The sequence below is a fragment of the Canis lupus genome, chromosome 25 (genome assembly GCF_011100685.1).
Source record: "Canis lupus familiaris isolate Mischka breed German Shepherd chromosome 25, alternate assembly UU_Cfam_GSD_1.0, whole genome shotgun sequence".
Classification (NCBI taxonomy): Eukaryota; Metazoa; Chordata; class Mammalia; order Carnivora; family Canidae; genus Canis; species Canis lupus.
In genome coordinates, this window is record NC_049246.1 from 50,070,246 (window position 1) to 50,095,928 (window position 25,683).

Genomic DNA, 25,683 nt, shown 5'->3' on the forward strand with positions numbered 1-25,683 from the left:
CGGAAAGCAAATGGGATGCCTGTCGGTGGGGACCGGGTAGGTCATTCACGGCTCGCTGACTGGATTGAAGCTCATAAGCCTCTACTATGATTCTCAAGATTATGAAGTAACAAGATAAACGAGTGATGCGCTACCGAGGGGGACGCGAGGGCTGACCCTTGTGTGCCCCTGAGTGGGATCGGGGTAACAATGCCCGCTTGTGACCCACAGGAGTGTGGGTGAAAGGATTTCCTTTGCCTAAAGAGCTGACTTGAGGGTTCCCCCTGGGGGAGCTGGGGGCGTCTGTCCGGGGTCTCTGTACACCTGGGGGAGCAGGGGCTCAGCTCGGGCGTCCTCCTCTAAAGCGGCTGCACCGCTGGTGAGCATCCCACGGGCGAAACTGGGCCCTCTAAGCTGGACAAGGCTGGGCCAGCACAGGGAGGTCAGGCTGTGCTCCCTCAGACCCGCGTCTGGGCCCCTCGTACCTGGCCTGCAGCTGCACCTGGGTGTCCGGGCTTAATGAACACGCATGTAAACACCTGGGCGGTAGGTAACATCTCCTACATCCGTGAAATACGCTCAGACGAGTACCGGGGATGCTTTTACGAATATGTAAAACGGTAAGAAAACCACACGACGCCATTCCCGCGGCGCCGAGCTCGGCCCAGTGTGCCCGGGGGTGGATCTGCAGTAACCATCTTACTGTATTTGCTCTTATTGGTTAACATTTTTAGCGTCTGTCATTTTTTAGATTATTTGAAAAAAAAATCAATATTGCTTTACACATTTTTGCAGATGCAAAGAATCGTCTTCCCGCCCTGCGGGGACTGCGCGTTCCCTGTGATGTGTGCATGAGGGTCGGACCCCGAGGGTGTACCCCGCAGGATGGAGCAGAGGTGGCCGGGGTCCCGGGCCGCCCCTGCCACTCCTCAGCGGGGAGCGATGCCCGTAGCCTTTCCCCTGGGGAATGGGACCAACCGGTGACAGCCCCAGGGCCCCGGGCTCCCTCCAGCCAGGGCCCGCGAAGGTCAGTGCTTGCGACGGCTGCGTTGCTAACCGGCTGCAGCTCGCTGCTGGTCCAGGGTGTCCGGGCCGGTGCCCAGCCAGCCACCCTGGCCTCAGGGATGGAGACAAGCGTCCTCTCTCACAGCGACGCACGACACGTTTTGCATCCAGATGCTGGGCCTGGTTAGGAGGCGGGGAGGCCGGGGCTGAGGAGGGAAGTTTCCAGGAGCAGTGGGAGGCTCCAGACCCCAGCGGGCGGCCAGGGCTGTTATCTGAGCCGGCCATCAGCGCGGATCCAATGTTCCCGGTCTCCTCCCCAGAAGCAGTGACCTGCAGGGACCTTGAAGCCGGCTGGCCTGGGAACAGCCTCTGAGCGGGGGAGGACCTCGGGACGGTCTCCACAGGAGAGGAAGCTGCCAGAAGGAGCAGGAACAGACGTGCAGCTTGGGGGTGAGGCTCTGGACACCAAGCTCGGGGCCCTGGGGGGACAGGGCCGGGGGTACACTGGCAGGGGGGGCACATGGAGGGCAGCCTGAGGGCTTGGCAAGCTCTTCTGCTGTGACTCCAGCCCACCCCCCCCTCGGCTGGGCACTCTCGCTCTCACCTCTCCGGGCTCCCAGAGAAGTGCCGCACGGTGGCCAGCCCCGGGGAGCCCCGCAGAGCCCTCAGAGCCCGGGACCCTGCATCTCTCCAGGGCAGACTTCCGGCCTCCGGCTGCAGGCCCAGGGACCCGGGGCCAGTCACCGCGGACGTGCCCGCAGCACACAGGGCAGCTGCTGGTGGAGAGCCCTCTCGTCCCTGAGACCGGGGGGCCACCTGGTTCCATCGTGGTCCACCTGGGGGAGACCCTCCAGCCTCCGACCCTGACCCTGTGGGCACGGGGGACCAGAGCCCGAGTGTGCGAGGGCCAGGTGTCACCGGAGTGGCCGGCAGCCTCATCTGGGGGCTCGCTCACTGCACAGCTGCCGTGCTGGGGGAGGGCCCACGCGGGGCTCTCACCCGCCGGCTGGGCAACCGCCTCAGCTTCCCACTCTGGGCTCCTCGACACGTCGCTCCCACTAATTCAAACTCCGGGCACCCCAAGCTCGCCCTCCTGTGCATATACAAGGCCCGGGGCAGAGGGGTCAAGCCCTGGAGGGGACGGGACCCATCTCCCCCCACCCCTGCCCCCCATGCAGGCTCTGCAGGGATGAGGTGGGGGCCACCCCGGAGGACGAGGCTCTACCCGGCGTGCGGTGTGGTCTTAGGGAACAACCCTGCGTGTCCTCAACATCAGCGAAGCCGTGGCCAAGTGTCTGCCTGGTGCCTGGGACACCGCCTGTCCCCACAAGGCAGGGGCCCAGGGGCAGCTGCTCTCGGCACCCCCCTCCCCGAGCAGGGAGGACCAGCTGCACGATCAGGAGGACCCACGAAATCCCAGGACAGAAATCCTGGGCGCCTGGGGGACCCAGAGGCCGAGCCGGCCCCGCAGCCTCGCCCAGGGGGCTGGTGAGCGGCCCTCGCCGCCTAGCGGTGTCTTGTTGGCCGCTGTGGGGAGTCATCATCCTCCGGTCCTCTGCGCGCGACTCGTGACTTCGGGAGGCCATCAGCGCCACCGATCCTGGAGCATTTCTTCGCCTGCCTCCCCTGCTGTCGCCGCCATCACCCCGTCCCCCTCCCCCTGCCGCCCCCCCTCCCCTTGCCGCCCCCCCCCCCTTCCTGGGCAGACCGCAATCCACGCTCTGTCCCGAGGACCTGCGGGTTCTTTCTGCTGCTTGGCCGCCGTGGGCCTTCCCCCCGCAAGGGTCTGCGGGCCCCCACGCGAGCGCGGCGTGGAACTGCCGGGTCATGCGGCGACGCCGCGGTTAACTCTCCGCTTGCGCAGAGCAGCTGCACCGGCTTGCCCGACCCGCGGTGCGAGGCCGCGACAGTCCCCGTCCTGGCGGCTGCATTGTGCGCCTCTGATTACAGCCAGCCTCGTGCCTGTGCAGCGCGGCTCATCGGGGCTCATCGCGGCTGTGATTTGCATCTCCCTGATGGCTAATGATGTTGAGCCTCTTTCATGTGCTTATTGGCCATCTGCAGACTCCTCCGGAGATGTATATAGTATCTTGCATTTGACAAACGCTTGCACACTTCCTGTCTGGTGTGCAGAGTGCATTTATGTGTTTATTTTTGATCCGGCAATACTTTCTTCTTTGCACCCTCCTCCCTCCCCGGAGGTGGGGGTGCAGCATCCCCTTCCCTCCACCTTCCTCCAGTAGGAGAACCAGAGGGTCCCCGTGACCAGAGCCGAGGGGGTGACTGTCCGGTTGCCAGAAGCATGGAGACAGCCCTCGGCGCTGCGGGGTGCTCGGGGCGGCTCTGCAGCTGGGCTGGGGGCGAACAGCCTCCCCACAGACAGAAGCAGCCCTGAGAGGCCGCTGGGGAGCAGCGCAGGACCCGTGGGCCCATTGGGAACCTCCCAAGCACGGGGGGACTGTCGCTGGGCTTTGGGCAGCTCCCTCTACCCCTGCCCAGGCCTGTGTGGCTCTGAGTGGGATTTCCTGAATTTGGGACCCAAGAGGAAAGGCAGAGAGACACCCCCCTGACGCCTCTCAGGGGCAGGCTGGGCAGGAGGAGGCCGAGGGCCGGGGTGTAGGTCGTGTTCCTTGGGCATCCTCAGCCGCCCTGGGCCACTCAGCTGGCACAGGACCCGACGAGGTCTCAGGGGGCCTCAGACAGCCCAGCCAGATGCTTGTCCCCGTCGCGGAAGTCCTGTAGCCAGCCCTGGAGAAGCTCATGGGCGCTCGTGGAACACGGTGTCTCGAAGTTCGCAGGAAAGCACACGAGCTGTTTGACGTGGGCCAGTGAGCAAGTTTACTGTGAAAATTCTAAAAATCCTGCAGGGGCCGAGGGGGGCGGAGCTACCAGCTTTCTGGGAACCTACCGTGCACCAGACCTGGTGCCAAGCACGTCACACCTGCTGCAGGTGAGGACACCGAGGCCCAGCCGGGATCCGTCAGTCGCCAGGGAGGAGGGCCAGCAAGCGCGTGGCTCCCCTGGCATCGCGGAGCGCGGTCCACGGCCCGGGCTGCGGGGCTGGGTGGCGGGGCCTGGTGTCCACCCCATCAGAGAGGTGGGCATGGGGCTGCCTCACGCCCGTCAGGGCACACGCTGCCCTGCTGAGCGGACCTAAGAAGTGGATCAGAAAGCCCCTTGACACGTGCTCTGATTTTGTTTGATTTTAATAGGAATCGCGTATCCCCTGGAATTGAGGGGTTTGGCAAAGGTGTAAAATTGGCGCGTACGTGCCTACGGCTGGGCAGACCTATGTGCACTTGGGGAGCTTCCCTTAACTGCCAAGCCCAGCCACACTCTTAGAAGAGATTAAAATTTGTGAATCAAAGAGGATGGTGAGTGTGAACTGCCCCTCTCGGCAACGGCACGTGCCCTCGACAGCGGTGACAAGGCTCTGGACCGGCGCTGGCCAGTGTAACTCGTAGCTTGGTGCCCCGATCGGAGCCGGGCCTTCTGATCCGATCCGGGTGGTGGCGATGCAGGTGGAAGAGGTGGCCCTGGACTGCGGGGAGCAGGTCCTGAGTCGCCGTCCCCTCCCCTGGCCGTCCCCTGACCCGCTCGCCCGGTCTCGTCCAGGGCTAAGCCTTCAGTGTCTCCTGTTGGGTGACAGGGCCGTGCACTCCGGGCGCAGTCACTGGCCAAGAACCACTCGGCCATGCTCACCCCGCTGTCCCTGGGGCCCTGAGGACTCTCCACGGAGACCGCGTGAGATCCATGTATTTGTCTCTGTCTTTAACAAAATAAACACAAACGATAAGCCTTTTTATTTTGAGATAATCCTAATTCCCGTGCAGCTGTAAGAAGCGACCCCTTGGACCCTTCTGCCGGGCTCCCCCCGAAGGCAGCCTCCTGACCGCGGACAGCCCCGTGTCACAACCAGGGAAGTGGCTTCGGCGCGGCCCACGCGCCCGGCTCTGATGTCACCAGGCCTCTGTGCACCCTTCCGGGGGGCGGGGGTGCGTTTAGTGTCACGCAAGCGGACCACACGCGGGCGCCCGAATCCAGCGCCGCCGGGAGCACCCAGGACGGCTGAGGGGCAGCCTGGAGCCCCCGTCACGGCGGCCGCGGCCTCCCTCCCCACCCCCGGTCAGCGCCCAGCTCCGGTCTCACCGGCACACAACCTCCCCCCGATGCCAGTCCCCCGTGATCACCCAGGGCTTGGCGTGGCTGCGTGCTCTGTACGCGGACGGGCCCATCCCTTCCCCCTGCCCGCGCCCGCGGGGCATCCGCGTGCTCTCCGGTTGGGGGCTGTTGGGAATGAGGCCTCCGGAGCGTTGGTCTGTGCCTCTGCGTGCACGGAAGTGTTCCTTTCTGTGGGGGGAGTGCCCCGAGGGCAGCCGTGGGGTCGCAGGCCAGTGACCTGTCTCGTTTGGTAGGAAGCGGAGGTACCGCTTTACAATTTAGCAAATGTCCTCGGACCCGCGGGGCGGGGCGCGCAGCCCCCCACGGCCGTGTCTACAACGCCGGCAAATTCCGAGTATGCTGCTCCGGTTGAGTGCGCAGCGAGTCAGAAGCCTGCAGGCCGCCGTCCGGAAGGAAAGCGTTTCTCGTGGGTTTTTTTCCCGGTAACCGTGGGTGCCGCCTTCGGCACTGCCGCCGGCCAGACACGAGGCGGTTCCTTGACAGCTCGGGCCACTGGGACCCGGAACCCTCCCAGCGACCTTCCCCTCTGTCACATCCAGACGCACCGGGTGGATCTCCTACCTTCGCGCGATTTTGCAACGTGATGTCTCTGTCGTTTGGGAAATACCGGTTCTCTGGGTCACGCCGAGCTTCACAGGAAGACACGTCCCGTTGTCCAACTCCGGAAGGTCCCAGTCCCTGGTGTCACCCTGTCTCAGGTCTTCACGTAACGGGGAAGCTCTGAGGTTTTCCGCGGTGGACCCACGTTTTCCGAAATTCCAGTTTTCACTGGAAAGGTGACGTCGTATCGCCGGCAACACTGTGAGTCATTTCCCTTGACGCACGGGTTCACTCCTTTCATTCTCCAGAAAGTAGCTGCCAAGTCAAGAAATCTGAGTAGCTTGCGGGTGGCAGATGGTGCAGAGGAGCAGTGGTGCCCCGTGGCAGGAGGGGGCCGCGCTTGCCCTCCACGCCTCCGTGTTTCAGCCCCCGAAGCGCTCCATGGGCTCTTCCCACTTTGGAAGATTAAAAGGAGGGGCACCTCGGGCGTTGAGATTTAATAAAAGCAATAATTTTCCCATGTTCCCCGGGTGCCTGGTGGTGGGGTGTGCAGGGGCAGGTGCCACGGCCTTGACCAGGGTACGTCCTCAGCCTCCCCCGTCGTCAGCCTCACCTGCCGCGGCTTTGCACCGTCGCTGCAAACATGCACCTGTCGCCACGAAGCGGCCGCTCGGTGCTGCACCCAGAGCTCTGAGGCACCCAGGGCCTGCACACAGCCCCACGAATACTTCCTCCGCCGTCAGGTCACCGGGGGAGCCCCATCTCCTCACCCTCCCCGCCTGCCGAGTGCACGAAATGTTCCTACAGGACACATTGAAGGGAAGCTTAGCAAGCTCCACCGCGGTCCCTTCCCATCAAATGGGACAATTTAAAACTCAACTTTCCGCATCAACGCTACCTTTCTAATGAGCGTCGCTACCTATACAGAGACTTGAAAGTATTTAAACTACCTTGGGGCGCTCGGGGGGTTCAGTGGGTTCAGCGACCTGCTCCTGATTTCAGCTCAGGTCGTGGGATCGAGTCCCGCATCCCGCTCCCTCGTGGAGCCTGCTTCTCCCTCTGCCTGTGTCTCTGCCTCTCTCTCTGTGTCTCATGAATAACTAAATAAAGTCTTAAAAATATATATTTGTCCATGACCCCAACAATCAGCTCACGGAATGAAATGTTAAATGTATAGTTTGCAGCCAGCCTACCCCGCCCCTCGAGGAAACGTCGTATTGGTAGGAGAAACAGCCCTGTAACAAACAGCACCGGTGCGTGGGAAGCCTCTCCAAGTCGCTCACATCATAATAATAATAATCTATAACATTAGTATCGGATTTAATAACATTGTCATATTTCATTATGATTTTAATAATTATCAATATAATGTAACATCATACTAGACAATGACTATAATGTGAAAATGTAATATAAACTATGGATGTTAGAATATATTATGATTATGATAATTATACTATATTAATATATTCTGTCTTCCTACCTACGTGGGGTTGTCCCATCACCCGGCACCTGCGTTCTCAGCTTCACTAGATGTTGGCCCTTGGCTGCCCGAGGACGTTGCCGGGGGTTCTCGTCTTTTACATCTTCTGCAGTATTTGGGGCAATGAGACTTGTAAAATTTTGTGGACCTCGTGGCATGGGATGGAATTCTATTGCAGCGTAATTTGCTTTTCTTTGAGTATTAATGAGGTCGGTCATGTCTTTGAATCTAGTTACCATTGACTATCGCCTTCTCAACTCTTAATATTTTTGTACTCTGGGGACCCCCGGGTGGCTCAGCGGTTCAGCGCCTGCCTTTGGTCCAGGGCGTGATCCTGGAGTCCCAGGATCGAGTCCCACATCAGGCTCCCTGCATGGAGCCTGCTTCTCCCTCTGCCTGTGTCTCTGCCTCTCTCTCTATCATAAATAAATAAATCTTAAAAAATATATTAAAAAATATTTTTGTAGTCTTTATCATTTAACAGTTTTGGAGGATACTATTTTTTTTTTTTTTTGAGAGAGAGAGAGAGAAAGAGTGTGTACACACGTGATGGGGAACCCAGTGAGGGGCTCGATCCCATGACCCTAAGGTCATGACCTGAGCCAAAATCAAGTCGGGTGCTCAGCAGACCGAGCCGCCCACGTGCCCCAGGAATTCTTGCAAACACTGGATTTTCACCATCTGACCGTGTTGGTGGTACAGACACCTTCGCCCACGCGCTGGCCTTCCCTTGCATTCGTGATGCAACCCTCCAATGTACACTTCGTACTGTTAGTACCATCAGACTGACCACTCCGGTCCCGTGCCTTTTGGGACTTCCTAATAAACCCTTCCCTACCGCAAAGTCACAAAACACCTCCCTCCAGTTTCTAACAAAACTTCTAACGACTGACTTTGCACCACGAAGCTCGACCCACCTAGATTTTATCCCCGGGTGCCGTGGGAGTCGGGATCTGGTTTTTATTTTATTTTCTCCGCGCGGACAGCAAATTCCGAGCACCGCTCGCCGGATCCTTTCCCCACTGAGGAGAGGAGCACCACCTCTGAGGCTGGGGAGTCCTACTGAGAAGAATGCACGAGGCTTCGCTCTCTCGGGTGGGCGGGTGCTGGTTGAGTCCTGTGGGTCGGGCTGCTGGTCGGCTGCCGAGGCTCCCGCCCCTCCCCGACTCCCCGACTCTCCATCTGCTCCTTCCACCTGTCAGGAGAGGCGCTGACATCTCCAACGACGTTTTGGGATTTGCTTACAGGGCCCTTCGGTTGTTCCAGCTTCGCTTTGTGTATTTAGATTTGTTACGTCCTCGTGATGAACTAACCCTTGTATCGCGATAGAATGTTCCTCGGTGTTCCTGGTAATGCTCCCTGTCCCCGAGCTTCGTCCGATGCTAACAGACTCCCCAGCGTCCCTACGATCAGCGTTCATGCGGCGTGTCTGTTCGGGCCTTTCTGCTTTTGTTCCATTTATGTCTTTATATTCGAGGTGCGTTTCTCGGAGGCAGCTTATGGTTGGATCTTGTTCTCTGATCCAATCTGAGAGCTTTTGCCCTTTATTTGAAGGGCTTAGATGATTTATGTTCATCGTAATTATCACATTTAAATCTGCCTGTGATTTTACCTCTCATAATGCCTTGTTTTACTTGAACGGTTAATTCTCCTCAAAGAATTTAAGACGCAAGTACTTTGTATTTATCCACAAAGTTGCCGTTCCTGGCGCTCATCATTCCCGTGTGGATCCGAGTACTTACGCTCACTCCTGGCATCCGACAGACACGTCCACCGGGACGTGTCGTTTTGCCTCTGTGACGATGTTGGCGCCTGCGGGCACCGCCCTCACTTGACAGGAGTGGAAGCGGACGTTCAGGGCGCTCGTAGGTCTTCCCTGGTGTCTGGAAACCAGGCCCGGGACTGGAGTCCAGGGGCTTGTGAGAAGGCCCAAGTGTCCGAAGAGCCACCAGAGGGAAGAGTCAGGTGGGGCGTGTCGGGGCAGATGGACCCCCCTCCTGCCCAGGCCAAGGGCGGTGGGATGGGAGGACGGCGGGGTACGCACCGAGAGCGTCCATGGTGCACTTGGGCTGCGGTAGAGGGGTCTGCAGGGCAGGAGGGAGGTGGGAAGAGCTGTGGCTGCAGAGGAGGTGCCCTCACTGGGCCACCCTGCCCGCTCTGGGCCGAGGCTGCCGTCTGCAGGGCACCAGCCTGTGACCTAGCATGGGAGTCCCCATCACCCCCCCCCACCCCCGACACCTGCCTCTGCCCTGGGCAGCGCCCTTTTCCCTGCACTGGGACACTCCTTGGTCATTTAGATCTCTGGGAACCGCGAGCGTGGACCCCGGCGTAGCGATCACAGGGGGCCTAGACCCAGGAGCTAGCGTGTCCATGCCGAGCCTGTGAACCGGGCGGTCGTCTCTGGGAGCGTCTGGACACAGGTGAGCCCCTCCCAGGTGCCAAGGAGGCTCACAGAGCGGGCCTGTGTACAGTCCCATCTCCCCTCTCAAGGCAGTGAGGCGATGTGGGGACGGGGATCCCCTAGACTCACGTTTTTGAGGCTGTAGGAGGGGACATGACCCGAGGCTGTCACCCAGCCCAGAGGTGGTTTGGAGACAGCTGCCATTTAGTTGGGCTTTTCCTGAAGAAAATAGCAGGATATCGTGATATCCCTTGTGAATTAACCCTGCTCCCTGCCCGAGGCCCCGAGGTCATTAGTCTGTGCTCCCCACCGCCCGTGCTCCCCGTGACCCCTGCTCCCCACGGCCCCTGCTCCCCGCTGCCCTTGCTCCCCATGGCCTGTGCTCCCTGGGGCTTCTGCTCCCCGGGGCTTCTACTCCCTGCGATCCCTGCTCCCCATGGCCCCTGCTCCCCGCTGCCCGTGCTCCCCACGGCCTCTGCTCCCTGCAGCCCGTGCTCCCTGCGCATGTGCTCCCCAGGTTCTGGGCTAAGTGAAGGACCCCAGGGCCCACAGCCTCACGCTCACCGCTGTCCGTGACCCCTGCCCTTGGGCCCCCTCTCCCTGCAGGGCCTCCTTTAGAACATCTTCCCCCAAAAAGAGGAAGCGCTGCACCCCTTAGCAGTAAGTGCGCACTACCCAGCTGCCCCGCCACCCTCGGGACCACTTGCCAACTTTCCCTTTCTGCAGACTTGCCCGCAGTTCCTGGTTTCCCGTCCATGCGGCACAGCCTCGGATCATGGGGTCAGGATCCATCTACAGGGCAGCACGAGCTGGCGCTTCATACCTCATCTTTGTAGAACAACATTCCCTGTTGTGTGTGCTCTGTGTTGCACGCGTTCGTTGATAAGGAGACAGACGTTGCAGCTGTTTCCACTGTTCCGAGGCTGAGTCGTGCTGCTAGGAGCATTCGTGGGCAGATTTGCGTGGACGTGTTTTCGTTTCTTGTGAGCCTAGACCTCGGGGTCAAGTGCTACACCTTCGGGTCACTCTAGGCTTAGCAGTGTGAAGAACCGCCACACTGTTTTCCAAAGCGGCTGCTTCATTTTCAATCCAAACGCGAGTGTGAGGATCCCAACTTCTCCACATCCTTGCCAACGCTTGTTACTGTTGTTTAAAAGTTATTTCCATCCTCGTGCGCGTGGAGCGGCGTATCGCGGGGGCTGTGCCTTGCAGCTCCCCCGTGGCTAACTACGGGGAGACTATTGGCTGTTTGTGCATCTTCTTTGGAACCATGTCTGCACTGTCCTTTGCCCGTTCTCAAACTGAGCTCTTATTGTTGATGTCTTAGTGTTCTTTATATATTCTAGATACTGGTCCTTTATTACACGCAGCTTGCACATACTCTCTCCCATTCTCTGGGCTTTCTCTCACGTTCCTTATGTTGTCCTTTGAAGCATTGTAGTTGTTTTAGTCCTAGAAAGTCAAATTTATGTATTTTTATGTATGTGTGGTTTGTGCTTTCAGTGTCATATTGAAAGACATCGTGTCTAAACCTTGGTCATGTTGGTTTAGGCCAATTTTTTCTCCCAAGAATTTTAGAGTTTCAGCTCTTACATTTAGGTCTTTCTTTGTTTTAAGTCAGTATTTAAGGTGGTGTGAAATACATCTCCTCCTCCTAGCCCCTGAAGAAAGAAGGGAGGAGAAGGACTCCGTCCGACAGAGGAGAGACTCCCATCCTCGTCTCCTCCTCTTCCTATCATCTACTCCATCCTCCTCCTCCTCCTTCTTCTTCTTCTTCTTCTTCTTCTTCTTTCTTCTCCTTCTCCTTCTCCTTCTTCTTCTTTTGCTTATGAAAATCCCATTATCCCAACACCATTTGTTGAAAAGACTCTTCTTTCTCTAGCAAATTGCCTTGGCACCTTTGTTGAAAATCAATGGATTGTTTCTACTCTGTCAATTCCATTGCATTAACCTACATTTGTATCCTCCTGTCAGTACCACACTGTCTCGATTGATACAGGTTTTGGAATGAGGAACTGAGTGTGTCCCAACTATTTGTTCTTTCAAGATTATTTTGGTCAGGGATGCCTGGGTGGCTCAGTGGTCAAGTGTCTGCCTTGGGCTCAGGGCGTGATCCCAGAGTCCTGGGGTTAAGTCCCACATTGGGCTCCCTGCAGGGAGCCTGCTTCTCCCTCTGCCTGTGTCTCTGCCTCTCTCTGTGTCTCTCATGAATAAATAAATAAAATCTTTTAAAAAATAAGTTTCAGGCGTCACTGCATGCACCGTGTACCTGTCTACTACACCTGCTGGTGGCGGAAGCTCTACTGCGACTGCCCCCTCCTGAGAGTCCCTTTTATGGCGGCCTCTTTATCTCCTAAAGGAGCCCACCTCCTCGGCTTCATGCAGGAAGTCTACTTTTTGAGTCATGTGGTTTCCCTTGACATCCTGCCGGCCAGAGTGGCTGAGGTTGCATCTCCAGTCCCCACGCCGGCAATAGTCTGGGAGCACCTCTCCTTAGTGATTTTGGGCCCTTTGCCTGAGACCCGCCCCCTCCTCTGCTGGGCCTCCTCCGCAGGCCGCCCTCCTGTCCTGGGCTCCTAAGACTCAGACCCCGGCCCTTATGCATTCCTACTTGTCCTGGCCCATTTCACTCACAGCCACAGCTCCGGGTAAGTCCCCACATGCTGACGGACCAGCTGGCCAGGTCTCCAGGGCCAACATTTCAGTGTCCCCTTTCTCGATGCCCACTGAGAGGGTGACACGAAGACAAGGAGTGATTATTCAAGCTTGTTCTTTGTGACACCTACACACACACAAGGTTGAGGGCGACATTCAGTCTCCCCACTCTCTCTGTGCTCCCAGAAGGGGCCGTTTGACATGACATGTCTGTCTCACGTGCTTTTAAAAACTTGAGAATATAAAACTTCATTCAAGCATGAGAACAACCGATTAGGTGTTGGGGATTAGGGAGGGCGCCTGTCGTGATGAGCACCGGGTGACGTACGGCGGTGCTGAATCACTGTACTGTGCACCTGAAACTCGTATTACACTGTAGGCTGAGTAATTGGGATTTAAATAAAAACTTGAAAAAATAAAATGAAATGAAATGAAATAAAATAAAATAAAATAAAATAAAATAAAATAAAATAAATAAAATAGATGGGACTTCCAATGTCAATCATGGAGAAAGGGGGGGACCTGGAGCGGGAAGGGGATGGGGACGCTGTTAGTGAGTGGCCATGGGGGCATCGACTGGACAGGACGGGACGAGAGAGGGGCCCCTGAGGGAAAGGGTCACAGCACAGGGAGGGCCCTGAAGAGAGGAAGGGCTCCAGGGAGGGGTTCTTCCAGATGCTGGAGTAGAAGGGGCAGTTGGAAGGACCTGGGGAGAGAAGAAGGGAGAGGGTGATTGGAGGCGGAGGCAGGAGAGACAGTCCAGCAGGAAAAGGAAGCAGACGTGGAAGTGGAGAGGGAGCCCGCGCTGTCCACCCGGCCAGCCCCTCCCAGACCCAGACACCTGCTGGCCTGATGCCCTGGCCCGGGGCGTTGGGGTGACTGGTCAACCCGACTCTAGTGTTGGCCTTCACATCCCCCGCAGAGGATCACAGAGGCGGATCACAGAGGCCGCCTCGAAAACGGAACCACAGGTTAGCAGGAGTGACCCCAGGCAGGTGTCTGACCTCGCAGGGGAGGCCTCGCTAAACACAAACACCAGAGGAGTGAGACAGTGACGGCTGCGTCTCACCGCTTAGCACGACGCCCCACACGCGGCCGCGCAGCACATGCACAGGAGGGCAGGTCAGCTGGGGAAACCCCTACATCAGTCCCCCCCAGGTGGACTTGCCTCACAGGGGACACCGCAGGGCTGCCGGGCCGGGGAGGGCCCTCCAGGCCTGGGACTCCGGGCCCCATTGAGACGAGCTCTCACGCTCCCTCCCTGGCAGATCCCCGGGTCCCCACTGCCCAGGGTCTTCCCACGCATGTGCCCTGGTGAGGCTGTCCCTGACCACCGTCGGGTGATGACTCCCACCACCCGGCATTCCCGTGTCCCTTCCCGGCCTCAGTGTCTCCACAACAGCCCTTACGATGAGACATGATCGCTTTTGTCATTTACTGGTTTACTGTCTGCCTCCCCTAGAAACGGAACCAGCCGCAGGCCACGTGCTTGGACTGTTCTGTTCGCAGCTGTTTCTCTGACCCTGTGGGGGTGACAGGCACCCAGGACATGCTCAGGATGTGTTTGTCGGGGGCACAAGAGGCCCCGTGTGTTCAGCACAGCGAGCGGGTCTGCAGAGCATCCACCGGCCTGCAGCGGGCCGCCCACTGGGAGGGGCCCGAGGTCACGGTCAGGGCTGTGCTGGGATCCAGGCACCGGGCAGACAGGGCCGAGCACACGCGCGTCTGGCCACTGAGCATCAGCCATGGTGGCCTTCCACGGAGGAGGTTTCCCATCTGGCTCTCGAGTGCGAGGGAACGGGTCAGGAGCCACCTGCAGACTGGGTGCAGCTGGGAATGGTCCTCAGGGACCCAGCCGAGCCCCCGATGTGCCGGCTTTCTAGGGGCGTTAAGCATTGAGCGCGGTGAGAAACTGGTGTGCAGGGAACACACTCGTTCACGTCCAGAGTGCAACCTTGCTGCACGGCCTGGTGGACGGGGCGTCTGCTGGCCACACCAGCTCCCTGGCCGTGGCTGAGCCACATCACCAGCCCTCGATCCCGGGGGCCGGGCCCACGGCAGTTCCCCGGGATGGAGTTCGTGTGTGTGTGTGTGTGTGTGTGTGTGTGTGTGTGTGTTTGGAATTCCCAATTCATGGGGAATTGAGAAAACGTTTGGAAAGTGGGGGAAAATCTTACGGAGTGGAAACATTCCTTCTCAAAGCAAGGCCAGCACAAATGCCAGCGCCGGGACGGAAGGCCTGCTGCTCCACGGGCCAGTGGGCGGGAAGGGAGAGTCCGTGCGTGTCTGCACCCGTCACACTGACATGGGGTCTGAACTAGGGTGTCCCGGGCCCTCCGCACCCGTCCCCAGTACAGCCCGGCCCCTGCGGCGCTGGGATTGATGGGTGGGCTTCAGGGAGGCGCAGACACACCCCCAGACACGAAACCATCTCAGGTGGATGCCGCCGTGGGTGGGTGCTGGACGACGGGCCCCCGTCCCTCCCCGGGCTCCGGAAAGACCCGGCGAACCTGGACGTCACACCGCGGACCCGGTGACTGGTTTTCTGGAGACCGTGGTTTCATAAGCGAGCTGGCATTTGCAGCCGGGTGTTCGCTGCTGCTCTTGCCTGGAAACGTCACGTCCAATTCCGTGACCTGGCTCACGGAGAGTGTGACCCGGGCCCGGGGGGCCTTCGGGGAGGCTAAGCCTAACCAGATGGGAGCGGACACTGTCCATTTCCCGCAAATGCATCCAGATCAAATCCCACAGCCCCTTTTTTACTTGTTAATTCTGTTTCTGATTTGTGGCTCTTATTTGACTTTCAGATGAATTTAATAATTGCTTTAAAAGGAGAACTTGAAACCATTAAGGGGAGCAGCTCTATCCTGCCCCCGGCCATCTGCGGCTGCACTCGCGTTACCCTCTCTGAAGCCATGGGCGTGTTTCAGATCAAAGCTGCCTGCGTGGCCTGCCAAGACGTGGGTTCACTGATAATTCTCCTATTTTCCTGGATACCACAGAAGCAGCACAGCCGTGTTCCTGGCAAGGCAGGGGCTTGGCCCTTCACAAACATACCGAAGCGTTTACGGTCACACGTGGACGTGACCTCGCTGGGCCCGGGGTCTGCTCTCTGGGGCTCTTGTGCTTCACAGAAAGGAGGGGACACTCCAGGTGCGGGGCTGGGCTGTGGGAAGTTCAGCACACGGCCCAGGCCTACCTGAGCCAAGTGAGGGGGCGGCGGCTGGTGATGAGGCTCCAGGGGCAGGGAGGGAGGGAGGGAGGGCTCTGTGGTCACACCCCCTGGGCCCCTGGCCTGCCCCTCCAGGCCTGGGCACCCCTGGACTGTCTGAGCCTCAGTTTCCACATGTGGAAAAGCAGGGTCTTGCAGGCAGAGAGCACTCACGGCCGGGTCACAAGCTGTCCATCGATGTCAGCCAGCGACGGTCAGGATGAGCTCAGGACGCGGTGCTCAGATGCTACCCGATGTGGCCAAACGTGTCTGCACGTGCACCTCTGACCACGATGACCAGGAGAGCCGGGGGGCTGGGGTGCAGACCCGCCCGCCGCAGCCGAGAGCTGGGCCCCCAGCCCGGGCGCCTGCATGGCCCCAGGCCCAGCTGGGCGGCCTGAGGTGTGTGGCCCGCAGGTGTCACGATGAGGGCAGGTGCTGGCCAACACCCCAAGAGGAGGCGCGGGGGACGAGAAGGGCGGTTTCCCCAGGATCAACATAGGTCGATCGGTATCATCCATATCATGTTTTGTTTGCCACGGGAACTGACCATCCCGGTTGGGGGGGCGGGGGTCCAGCGAGGTCACGTGACCCGGGAGGTCCCAGGAGCCAAGAGCAGGTCCAGGATGGCGAGGGGATCTTTCCAGTCCCCAAGAAGCACGTTCCTAAGACGTAAAGTTGCTCTGAATTTAAAGACACTTCCCCGAGGATCTTTCGGGAACAGGATTCCCAGACAGAAACATTACGTAGGTGAATCGCACACACGAGCTTTGAGACACGTTCAGAGAGTTGAAAGTGGGAGGATGAGAACATGCGCCTTCACGCTGGGGCGATGCTCACACGCCGCCTGCAGCCGTGCCCGCGGTCCTGACCCCACGTGGCTCAGGGACCGGGAGCCCGTCCTCCGCATGGGGAGAGTCACGCCGTGGAGGGGTGCCGGGGTGGGGGTGCAGGGGGGGCGGGAGAGCCTCCGTCCCAGGCCCTAGGCTCTGCTCCCATTAGCCAGCTCTGCGGCATTTATCAAAGGGAAGCAGGACGGGGAAGTGTTGACACAGGCCGGGGGCATCCTGCCGGCCACTCCAGGAAAACCGAGCAAAGGCAAACAAAGCAAGCCCACGCTCCCTCCTTGCCCGCCGCACCCGAGCCCCACTGTGGAAGGACGGGCGGAGGCGGGTCTGCAAGGGGAGGTGGACCAGCAGCCCCCTCCGGCCGGCCCGGCCCCAGCCTACCCCCCACCCTGCAGTCAGGCTCCTTGCAGCTCCGGCCGGCATCCCCTCCTCCCGCCCCATCTGAGGCCCTTTAAAGTGGTTCCAGAGCTGACTTCCAGCCGCGGAGCAGCCACGGAGCGCAGCGAGCTAACCCCACAGCAGGCCTGGCGATGCTAGGGCCTCCCGGACAGGAAACGCTCCGCCCCGCCCCGCCTGGGCTTCCCATTCACACTGGACCCCTGCCCTGGCTCAGTCCTGAGAGACAGACTCAGACCCTGGGGGACCTGGGGATTCTGCACGGGTGCCAGGGAGCGGGCGGCAGAGCCCTCGGTGACACCCCCACCCAGCGGCGGTGGCACTGCCCTGCTCAGGGGCAGCCTGGGCCTGCAGGACTGAGAAGCCTCCTGGAGCAAGTGTCCCCGGAGGGGGAGCGGTGGGGGGGCCTCCAGCTGGGCCCACACCCGGAGGGAGAAGCAGAGAGGCAGGGCAGGAGGCTGGCCCGGGAGGAGGCTTCCGGGCCCCCCGGGAAGACCGCGGATAAGGGAGCTGCCCCAGCCCCCGACTTAGAAAGTGCCCTCGGCCTGCGCGCAGGTGCTGGCATCCCTAGGCTCCCTCCTTCCTGTGGAGACAAGGAAGGTGCAGCACAACGGACGAGGCGGGCAAATTCCAGGAAAACAAATTCACTTCGGTCCTGGGTGTGTGACTCCTTCTGAGAGGTACCACTTTCCCGCCGGCCGCTGCCCACAGCGGGACCCCGCCCGTCTCAGGGCCTGGCGCACCTGCCGACCAGCTCCGCCCGAGGCCACTCGTGTCCACGACTGGGAGAAAGGCCACCCCGTTCCCCTGGGGCGAGGCCCTGGGCGCCCCTGCTGCAGGAGGAGCCCTCCTTGCAGGTGAGGCCCCCGGGGGCCAGCCGGGGCCAATGATGGGTTGACGAGGGTACGAGTCCCCAGCCGCCCCCACCCCCAGGGGGACAGCACTGCAGAACTGGCGGGGCACGCAGAGGCCGCAGGGTGACCGCCTTCCTCCCGTTCCTGCCCGAGCTCCATCCCATACTCAGTAACCCCCGCCCCGGAGCCTGACCTGCGGGAAGGATCCGCCCCACCAGCCTCACCGGCTTCATTTTTAAGTGAGCTTCCCAACAACACAGTCACCTTCTGAACCTCATCTCAAGCTGTAAGCTGCTTTCTCTCAAGGCGCCATCATCTCATCAGTGTTAGGGAGAGGGGCCCGGGGTCCCCTAGTTGAGATCTCTGGTGCTGCAGATAAGCAGAGGGAGGCCCGTGGAGAGAGCAAGTAGCTGGGGACCCTGCGGGCGGCCGCTCCTGCAGTGGGGCAGGGCCACGAGCTCTGCAGGTGACAGGGGTGCAGCCGGGGAGCTGCTGGGCTCCACCCCGAACCCTGACCCCGTCCTGCGGTCGGCCTCCTGGCACAGTAGCTCTGCCCAGGGGTCCCTCTGGCTTTAGACAGAGGCCTTGAGGTGCAGCCGCCCGCCCTTCGGCCAGCAGGTGACCAGGCGGGGAAGGAGGACAGCCCAGGCCACGGGAGACGTGGGGGAGGCAGGCACGTGTCACCGTGGGAGCATCTGCCCCACACTTTTAATGCAAACAAGGGAAGTGGGAGATGCAGCACCTTCCAAGCTATGGATCTGCTCTCAGGGAAGGGCGTGGCCTGATCTGGGGGGCGTGGCCTTTTACCAGGGGCGTGGCCTGATCGGGGGCGTGGCCTGTGGCTGGGGCCTGGCCCGCGCTGGGGTGTGGCCTGAACGGGGGGCGTGGCCTGTGTTTGGGGGCGTGGCCTGAACGGGGGGCGTGGTCTGCGGTTGGGGCGTGGCCTGAGCTGGGGGCGTGGCCACGCCCTGCAGGTGACAAGGTGTCTCAAGAGGGTAGGATGCTGAGCTCTCCTTGGGGCCTCGCGGGCCGCCCCACAGAGGCGCGAACCTGTCGCCCTGTCCCTGGCATCCTTTAGGAAGTGCCCCGCCCTCCTCCACAGGCACAGAAACTGCCCGGAGGGGACACTGAAGCAGAGGGAACTGGAAGGCCCGGGAGGGGCTGGACCCCTGCCCCGGGGCTCAGAGCCGCGGTGACACTCCCAGGTCCCAGGTCAGACGCCGGCCCCCCTGCCCCCCGGCCCTCCGGCCCCCCGGCACCTGCACACCGCGCGGCTCTGAGCGCTCCGGGCCTGCCGCCCCGCGGGGCTGCGTGAGCGTGAGCGTGAGCACACCTGGGCGCACCTGGGCGGGTCCTCGCTCAGCCCGTGACCTGGCGCTGCCCGCTGCGCCCGCGGGGATGGCGTGGAGGCAGCTGGCAGGGGCTGCGGGAGGAACGTGCGTCCCCGAGCTCCTCTCGGCCGAGTTTCTCCCTGAGTGGGCTGACCGCCACCCATCCCACCCTCCTGGGGCCCACGCGGGCAGCGAGGCTCGCAGCCGGGGATCCCCAGCCCAGGGCCTGGCTCAGCAGGAAGTCCCGCCCCCGGAGCCGGGTGGGCCTCGCAGGTGTTTGCCCGCAGGGACTTGGCTCCAAGGAGCCGTGGAGAGGTGAGGCTAATTGGCGTCTCCCACCCCCTGCAGGATCTTCCTGGTGCCAGCCAGGTGCCCGGTAGGAGGTCGTGACGTCGCCCGTCCTGTTGGGCAGGTGTGCCCGGCCGCCCGCGGAGTGTGGGAAGCAGCCCCCGCGGGGATGCGCGTGTTTCTCCACGGGATCTGCGGATGGCTGGGTCCTGCCCTCCTGCCCTCCTGCCCACCGCGTGGGCGCAGGGCTCCTCCGTCTCCCCAGGGCCAGGAGAGGCGGGTGGAGGCCCGGGGGTCGGAGGGGGCCATCAGCAGGCCCCAAGCTCCGGGCAGGCCCAGGGCCGCCGCGGTTACCACTGGGTCACTGGAGGTGCAGGTGCCGGAGGCCTTCCCTGCGCTCCCCCGAGCGCTGCCTCCCCAGGAAGAGGTCCTCCTTTACTCAAAAGTGTCTGGAGTCCCCAGGGGTGACTGAGTGGAGGGTGCCAGTGAGGTGATGAGCAGGGGAGGGGCCACCCACCTGCGTGGGGTATTAGACGTAGGGCTATCTCCAGCAGCAGGGGCTCCTCTCCCGCCACCAGACGCAGGGGTGTGGACCCCAGCATTGTCCCTGGATGGCCGCATGGCCCATTGCCTGGGTCCTGGATATGGAGCCACCTGCCTGGGCCCTGGCTAGGGCCATCTGTCTGTGTCTTGGATATGAGGCCACCTGCCTGGGTCCTGGCTGGGGCCACCTGCCTGTGTCCTGGATATGGGGCCACCTGCCTGGGTCTTGGACGAGATAACCTGCCTGGGTTGTGGATGAGGCCACCTGCCTGGGTCCTGGATAGTGTCATCTGCCTGGTGCTTGGATGGGGGCACTTGCCTAGGTCCTGGATTTAGGGCCGCCTGCCTGGGTCCTGGAAATGAGGCCACCTGCCTTTGCCCTGAATATGTCCTGAATATCCGGGTCCTAGATAAGGAGCGATCTACCTGTATGCTAGCTAGGGCCACCTGCCTGGGTCCTGGATAGGGTCACCACCCGAGGTTCTGGATGGGGCCACCTGCCTGGATCTCTAAACCACTAGGCCTGTGATGGCTATCCAGCGACCAGGTTCTTCCAGAACTTGCTCTGAGTACCCCCATTCTGAGCTCCGGGATGTCTTTGATTTGGGGCCACAGACAACCCATGGGGAGCCTCAGCCCCAGGTGCTCAGGTGACCCTGTGACACGTCACAGGTCTCTGTACAAGGGTCTACCCCTCTGGCTCTCCTGGGTTCTGAGTCAACCTCTGCACCCTGGCTGTGGCGGGGGCGGGGGGGGCAGTGTGGTCTTCTCAGGTGACTCTACCTGTCTGAGTGGCGGTGATGATGGGCGTAGGTGCCCCAGGATCGTGTCTGTTTGGCGCTCTGTCTGGATTGCAGAGTGGGTGTGTGCAGAGAACTCGTGGCGGGGGGGTCCGGAGAAGCAGGAGTGACCTTCAGGGCAGCCCCATCACGGTATCCAAGCCGTGAGCCCGAGCAGAAGGCCCCGCGTGGGGGGCACGTGGGGGAGAAAGAGGCCGAGAGTCATTGCGTGGGGAGGAACGGGTTCCTCACCTGCTTCCCCGCACGTCTTCATCTGATCCTACAAACACGGACAACGCTCTCCCGTGCCCTGGTCTGCGTGGGCCTCGTTGGTCAGATGCAGAAATCACGCCTTCCCGTGAACCGGGCCCTGCGTGACCCAGCTGGGTGGCCGTCCTTCCCCGGGCGTGGGGGGGCACCCCCGGCGCTGGCACCTGGACCCCAGTGGGAAGGCGGCTGGTCAGCAGCGAGGCGCTGAGGTGCTGGGTCCCTCCGCCGTGTCAGCCTCGCTCCAGGAGCTCTGCACGGGGCGTGGGCTGCTTCAGAGGCCCCAGGCCCCCGTGGCGATGGCGGAGGGCGGGTAGCTCGTCCTCACCGGCCCTCCCTCCGCACAAAGCCGGTGCAGCCCGCCCCCACGCCCCCTGACCCTGGCCTGGCCTGGGCGACCCGGGCTCGCAGGTCCCCCGGGGCGGGGGGGTGGCCGTGTTTACCTTGTCAGCCTCCCACAGGTGTCGGGGTCCAGATGGGGCGGCCCCTGGTGGGCACTGTGAGGAAGAACAGTGTCACATCCTGACGACTGGCTTTGCAAGTTCCCCAGCGGGCGACTGCCCTGAGCTCTGGGGCCACGGTTCTTCCGTGACGTGGGCGTAAGGACGCTTTCCAGGAGATCTGGCCTGCGCGGTGGCCGCCGGGTGCGTGGGCCTGGCCGAGCTTAAATACTTAGACCAGTCCCTCGGATCAGCTGTCCGTGTCCCTTCTCCTCCATTTGTCTACCCCTCGTCTGGTCACCCCTTGCTGGTGCCAGGCCCGGAGGCCCATCCCCACCCCTCCCCCGCCCCTGGGGACCCTGCTCTGCTCCCGGCGGCCGACCCCTCCTGCATCGCTCCTGCTGGCCTCTCGGCCCCCAGGCCCCCATGCCTGTCCTGCCTGTCCCTCCAGCCGCCGGCACTGCCACCACCTCCACGGGTCTCCATCTGGGCAGGGGCCGCCCCCCACTCCTGGATGCGCACAGTAGTCTGTCTCACGCTGGGTGCCACCAGGCTGGCATCATGGTCACCGCTCCCGGGATGGGAGTCCCAGGAGCTCACGGATGACTCACCCTGAGTCACCGGGGAGCCTTTCTCACAGCGCAGGCCCATGGGAGCCAGGAAGGGGGGGAGACGAAGGCGGGTCCTTCCTCAGGCGGCCGCAGCCTTCATCTGGGCTCTAGTGTGCATCTCCCGGGTCGTGGGGGGTGTTGGGTTCCGTTTCCTTGGGCCTAATTAGGCCCATCGGCAGGCACCTGCTTGTCTACACTCGAGCGTGTGGCCGAGCCCATTGGCAGCTCCCACGCCGCAGGGAGGCACCCCTGCACCAGCCAACGCTCCTGGCCCCGTCCTGGGCAGGGGCCCCGGGGCCTCGGGGCCGAGGCTCATCTGGGCCAACGCGGTGAGGCCAGAAGAGCAGCACCCGTGACCCTTTCCCAAGGTCGAGAGCTGGCGGCCAGCCTCCCTCCTGCCTGCTGCTTGCCCGAGCTGGATGCCCCACGCCCACAGTGACCCCGCCAGTGAGAAGGGCCGCAGGGCCCAGGGCAGGCAGCGGGGGCCGACGGGCCAGGCAGCGGCCCTGCTGCTCCGAGGGTGGCCCACCGGCCGAGAGCCAGCTGGGTCTGCGGTGGCAGCCAGACCCCGACCGGCGGCCTCTGCAGCGTGGGGCTCTCGCGCCGCCCACAGAGCCCTGTTTGCTGAGCACCCCGCCCGCGGACCTGTCCCGGGGTGACCTCCCCAGGCTGCTGGGTGGGGCAGGGCCCAGGTGGGGTGGAGGGAAGTTGAGGCAGGCGCTGAGCTTGGCCACCTGGCCGCAGGGGGAGAGGTGCCCGTGGGCAGGGGTGAAGCCAGCAGCTGCCGCGGCCTGGGGATGAGTCGGGATGGGCGTGGAGGGACCAGAGCCGCCTCCCCTGAGCCTCCCTCAGCTCCCGTAGTGGAGAACAGTGGGAGGTGGGACGGAACCCCCTCTGGGTCCCGGTGGGCTCTCACAGCCCTGGTCCTCCCTGCCCTGTCTCCCCGGGGGGACCCAGCCCCTTCCCTCTTCAGGGTGCAGGGACGGGTGGACAGGCTGGCCTGCAGGGTGGCGCCGGGTGCCCCGTGTGCAGCGGGACAGAGCCCTGGCGCCTCTGCACTGACTCGGGTCCCCAGCCCCAGCTCCCCAGTCTCCCCAGGAGCCAGCCTCATGCACCACCCAGGACCTGGGGTCAGGCATGATATTCCCTTGGCCCCTCGGGGCCATCGTCCCACGAGGGGTGTTGGCAGCCTCGGGGGCCGCGCTAAGCCTGGGTGCACCTGGTGGATGGCTCTCCTTCCCGCCAGGCAGGTGCCAAGCTGGAGCGTCGCCCCCGAGCCACTCGTGCCTCAGTTGTTAAGTAAACTCTGCTTCAGGGGCACGGCGGTCCTGAAATGGTAAGGCCGTGCCCGTCTCCCATTCCTCATCCCTCCCATGCCGCTTGCCCATGCAGTTTGTGACCCACAGGCGGCTGGAATTGGGGTGGGGTCCTGGCTGTACCCCAGGCCGGGGCCAGGCTCCTGGGTGCCCGGGGAGGCCGCGTCCAGGCAGTGACATCCGTGGGTGCCACAAGGTCCTGGGTGACCCAGAGCCCCGGAGGCTCCGACCTGGGGTGGGTGGTGGGAAGGCTATAGGCAGCCACGCCCAGGTCGCGCGGGGATCCTGTGCGCCCAGCTGTGGGGCGGTGGGTCTCTCCTCGGCCCCGTTGCAGTTGTTCTGGGACCTGCGAAGGGCCCTTGCCAGTGACGTCGGGACCTGCCTTCTGCCAAGACTGGGACTTGGGGAAATGGCGTTTCCTTTCAGGACCGCGCCTCCTACCCCAGGCGGTGACTGTGCCCTCAGGCCCAGGCCAGCCCGAGCCCCGGGGGACACAGTGCCCCCCAGCAGGTTCCAGCCCAGCGCAAGGCCGCTCGCCGCGGGAGGGAGCTCAGGCCACCTGCAGGCCTCCCTGCCTCCATCCCTGAGCCGCGGCTCGGACAAGGGCACAGGTGCGTGCACCCCCACATGCACGCACACAGACGCGTCCACACGCACGCACACTTATGCACGGACATCCACACGCTCACGCACGCTCCTAGACTCCCGTATCCTCACCCATGCACACGCTCGCTTCTTCTAAGAACAAACAGCCGTCTTCAGGAACCGTGCAGATTAAATCCATATTTAAGAGAAATTTCCTAAAGAAAACATAATCCGCCAAGATGCAATTCTAGCCCCAGGAAGACGGCCGTTTACCTCATTATGCAGAGCAATTTAGCTCCTTGCTGACTAGAGCTTTTCTGCCGCAGAGTCTATTTGCTTTCCCTTCGCATAAGCAAGAGGCCCATTACGGTTATTATCCTAAGACAAAGAACTTATGTCCTTGGAAGGTGAACGAGCCACCGCCTCTGCAAAGTCAGAGAAACTGCTGGAAGAGTCACCGGTTTAGCAGGAGCTGTTTTGGGTTAGGCCTCTCCCCTCGGGAAGGCCCAAGAGCGGGGCTCACTCTGGGGCGCCCGGAGCCCCGCACGGGAAACCCCTGTGGACGTCGGCAGAGCAAGTGGATCTCAGGATCGGGTCTGCTCACGACTGTTTCCTGCTGAAGCCTCGGGTCTGGGGCGAGGGAAGCCAGAAACACTGCGAGGGAGTGATCCCCGCGGAACAGGGGCGAGAGCACCGCCGCCATCCAGACCGAAGGTCATAAAAGTACGTGTCGACCTGCCTGATGACCCGGGAACTCCACCGAAGGACGGGACAGCACGTCCTGCAGCCCTGAGGACCAAACAGCGGCCCCGGGCCCGCTAACGGCAGCGGACAGACGGCAGGTCACCGAGCCGCGGGACGCCCGTTCAACGTAGCACATCCAGCGAGAACGGTTGTCCGTGCGTGTGACAGTGTGCAAATCTCTGGGACATCCCGGCTGGAATGAATGGGGCTGCTGGCCTGGGCTGGACACCCCCAGACCGGAACCCGCCAGGGGAGACAGTCGCCCGAGCCCCCCGGAGGCCTCCTTGGAGGGAGGGCCTGGAGGGGCAGCGGCCGAGGCCCCAGGGGAGCAACTCGGGGCTCCGTGCACCTGTTGTGGGGACCACCGCGCCTCTGTCCTCGCACCGGGGCTGGAAAAACGCACATGGCTACCGGAATTCACAGCATCCCCGTGTGTGCCCGGGAGTGCGCGTTTCCACCTGCGGAGTCTCGCCCCCGCACATTCCCACTCCCACGGCTGTCCTAGCTCACACAAGGCATTTCAGAGCGTAGACGGCCAGGGTTTGTTCAACCCCTTCCTCACGGAGGGGTGCGTGTTCACGTTTGCAAATACACGGGGTGAGCGCCGTGCTGCTGCTTCTGACCCCTTGACCTCCCAGTCCTGGGCCTCCCGGCGCAAGGGGCCTCTTTGCGCCTCACGCCCGTGGGCAAAGCTTCCCCGCACGGAGTCCACCACCGTCGCCGCGGCTGGTCTGGTGCACAAGCGGCGCCTTGTCGTGGCGCTGCCTCGAACCTCGCGCCGGCGAAGTGTGTCTCCTTAGGCCTCTCGGTCATTTGCGTGTTTCCCTGTATGAATCCGAGGTGTATCCTTTGTCCGTTTTAAAGGTATGTTTGTCTCCATACACACGGCCCACGGGCACGTGAGAAAATGTCCCGCATCACGGGCCATCACGGAAATACAGATCAAAACCACAAGGAGACCCCACCTCACCCCAGTGAGAATGGGGAAAATTAGCAAGACAGGAATCCACAAATGTTGGAGAGGATGCGGAGAAAGGGGAACCCTCTTGCGCTGTTGGTGGGAATGTGACCTGGTGCAGCCACTCTGGAAAACTGTGTGGAGGTTCCTCAAAGAGTTAAAAATAGACCTGCCCTACGACCCAGCAATTGCACTGCTGGGGATTTACCCCAAAGATTCAGATGCAGTGAAATGCCGGGACACCTGCACCCCGATGTTTCTAGCAGC

General features: G+C 61.8%; 1 long non-coding RNA gene across 5 annotated transcripts; it reads left to right on the forward strand.

Annotated features, from left to right (window-relative positions):
- Positions 1-203: 203 nt before the first annotated feature.
- Positions 204-15,393, forward strand: LOC111092418. 5 transcript variants are annotated; one of them, XR_005378928.1, is made up of 4 exons: positions 204-599; positions 775-1,006; positions 1,305-1,434; positions 9,487-9,794. It is a non-coding gene; the product is annotated as an uncharacterized LOC111092418 (long non-coding RNA). The 5 variants fall into 5 exon arrangements; XR_005378925.1 differs by lacking the exon at positions 9,487-9,794 and adding an exon at positions 15,053-15,393 and having other exon boundaries at positions 206-599; XR_005378927.1 differs by lacking the exon at positions 9,487-9,794 and adding an exon at positions 2,163-2,651 and having other exon boundaries at positions 206-525.
- The last annotated feature ends 10,290 nt before the right edge of the window (positions 15,394-25,683 follow it).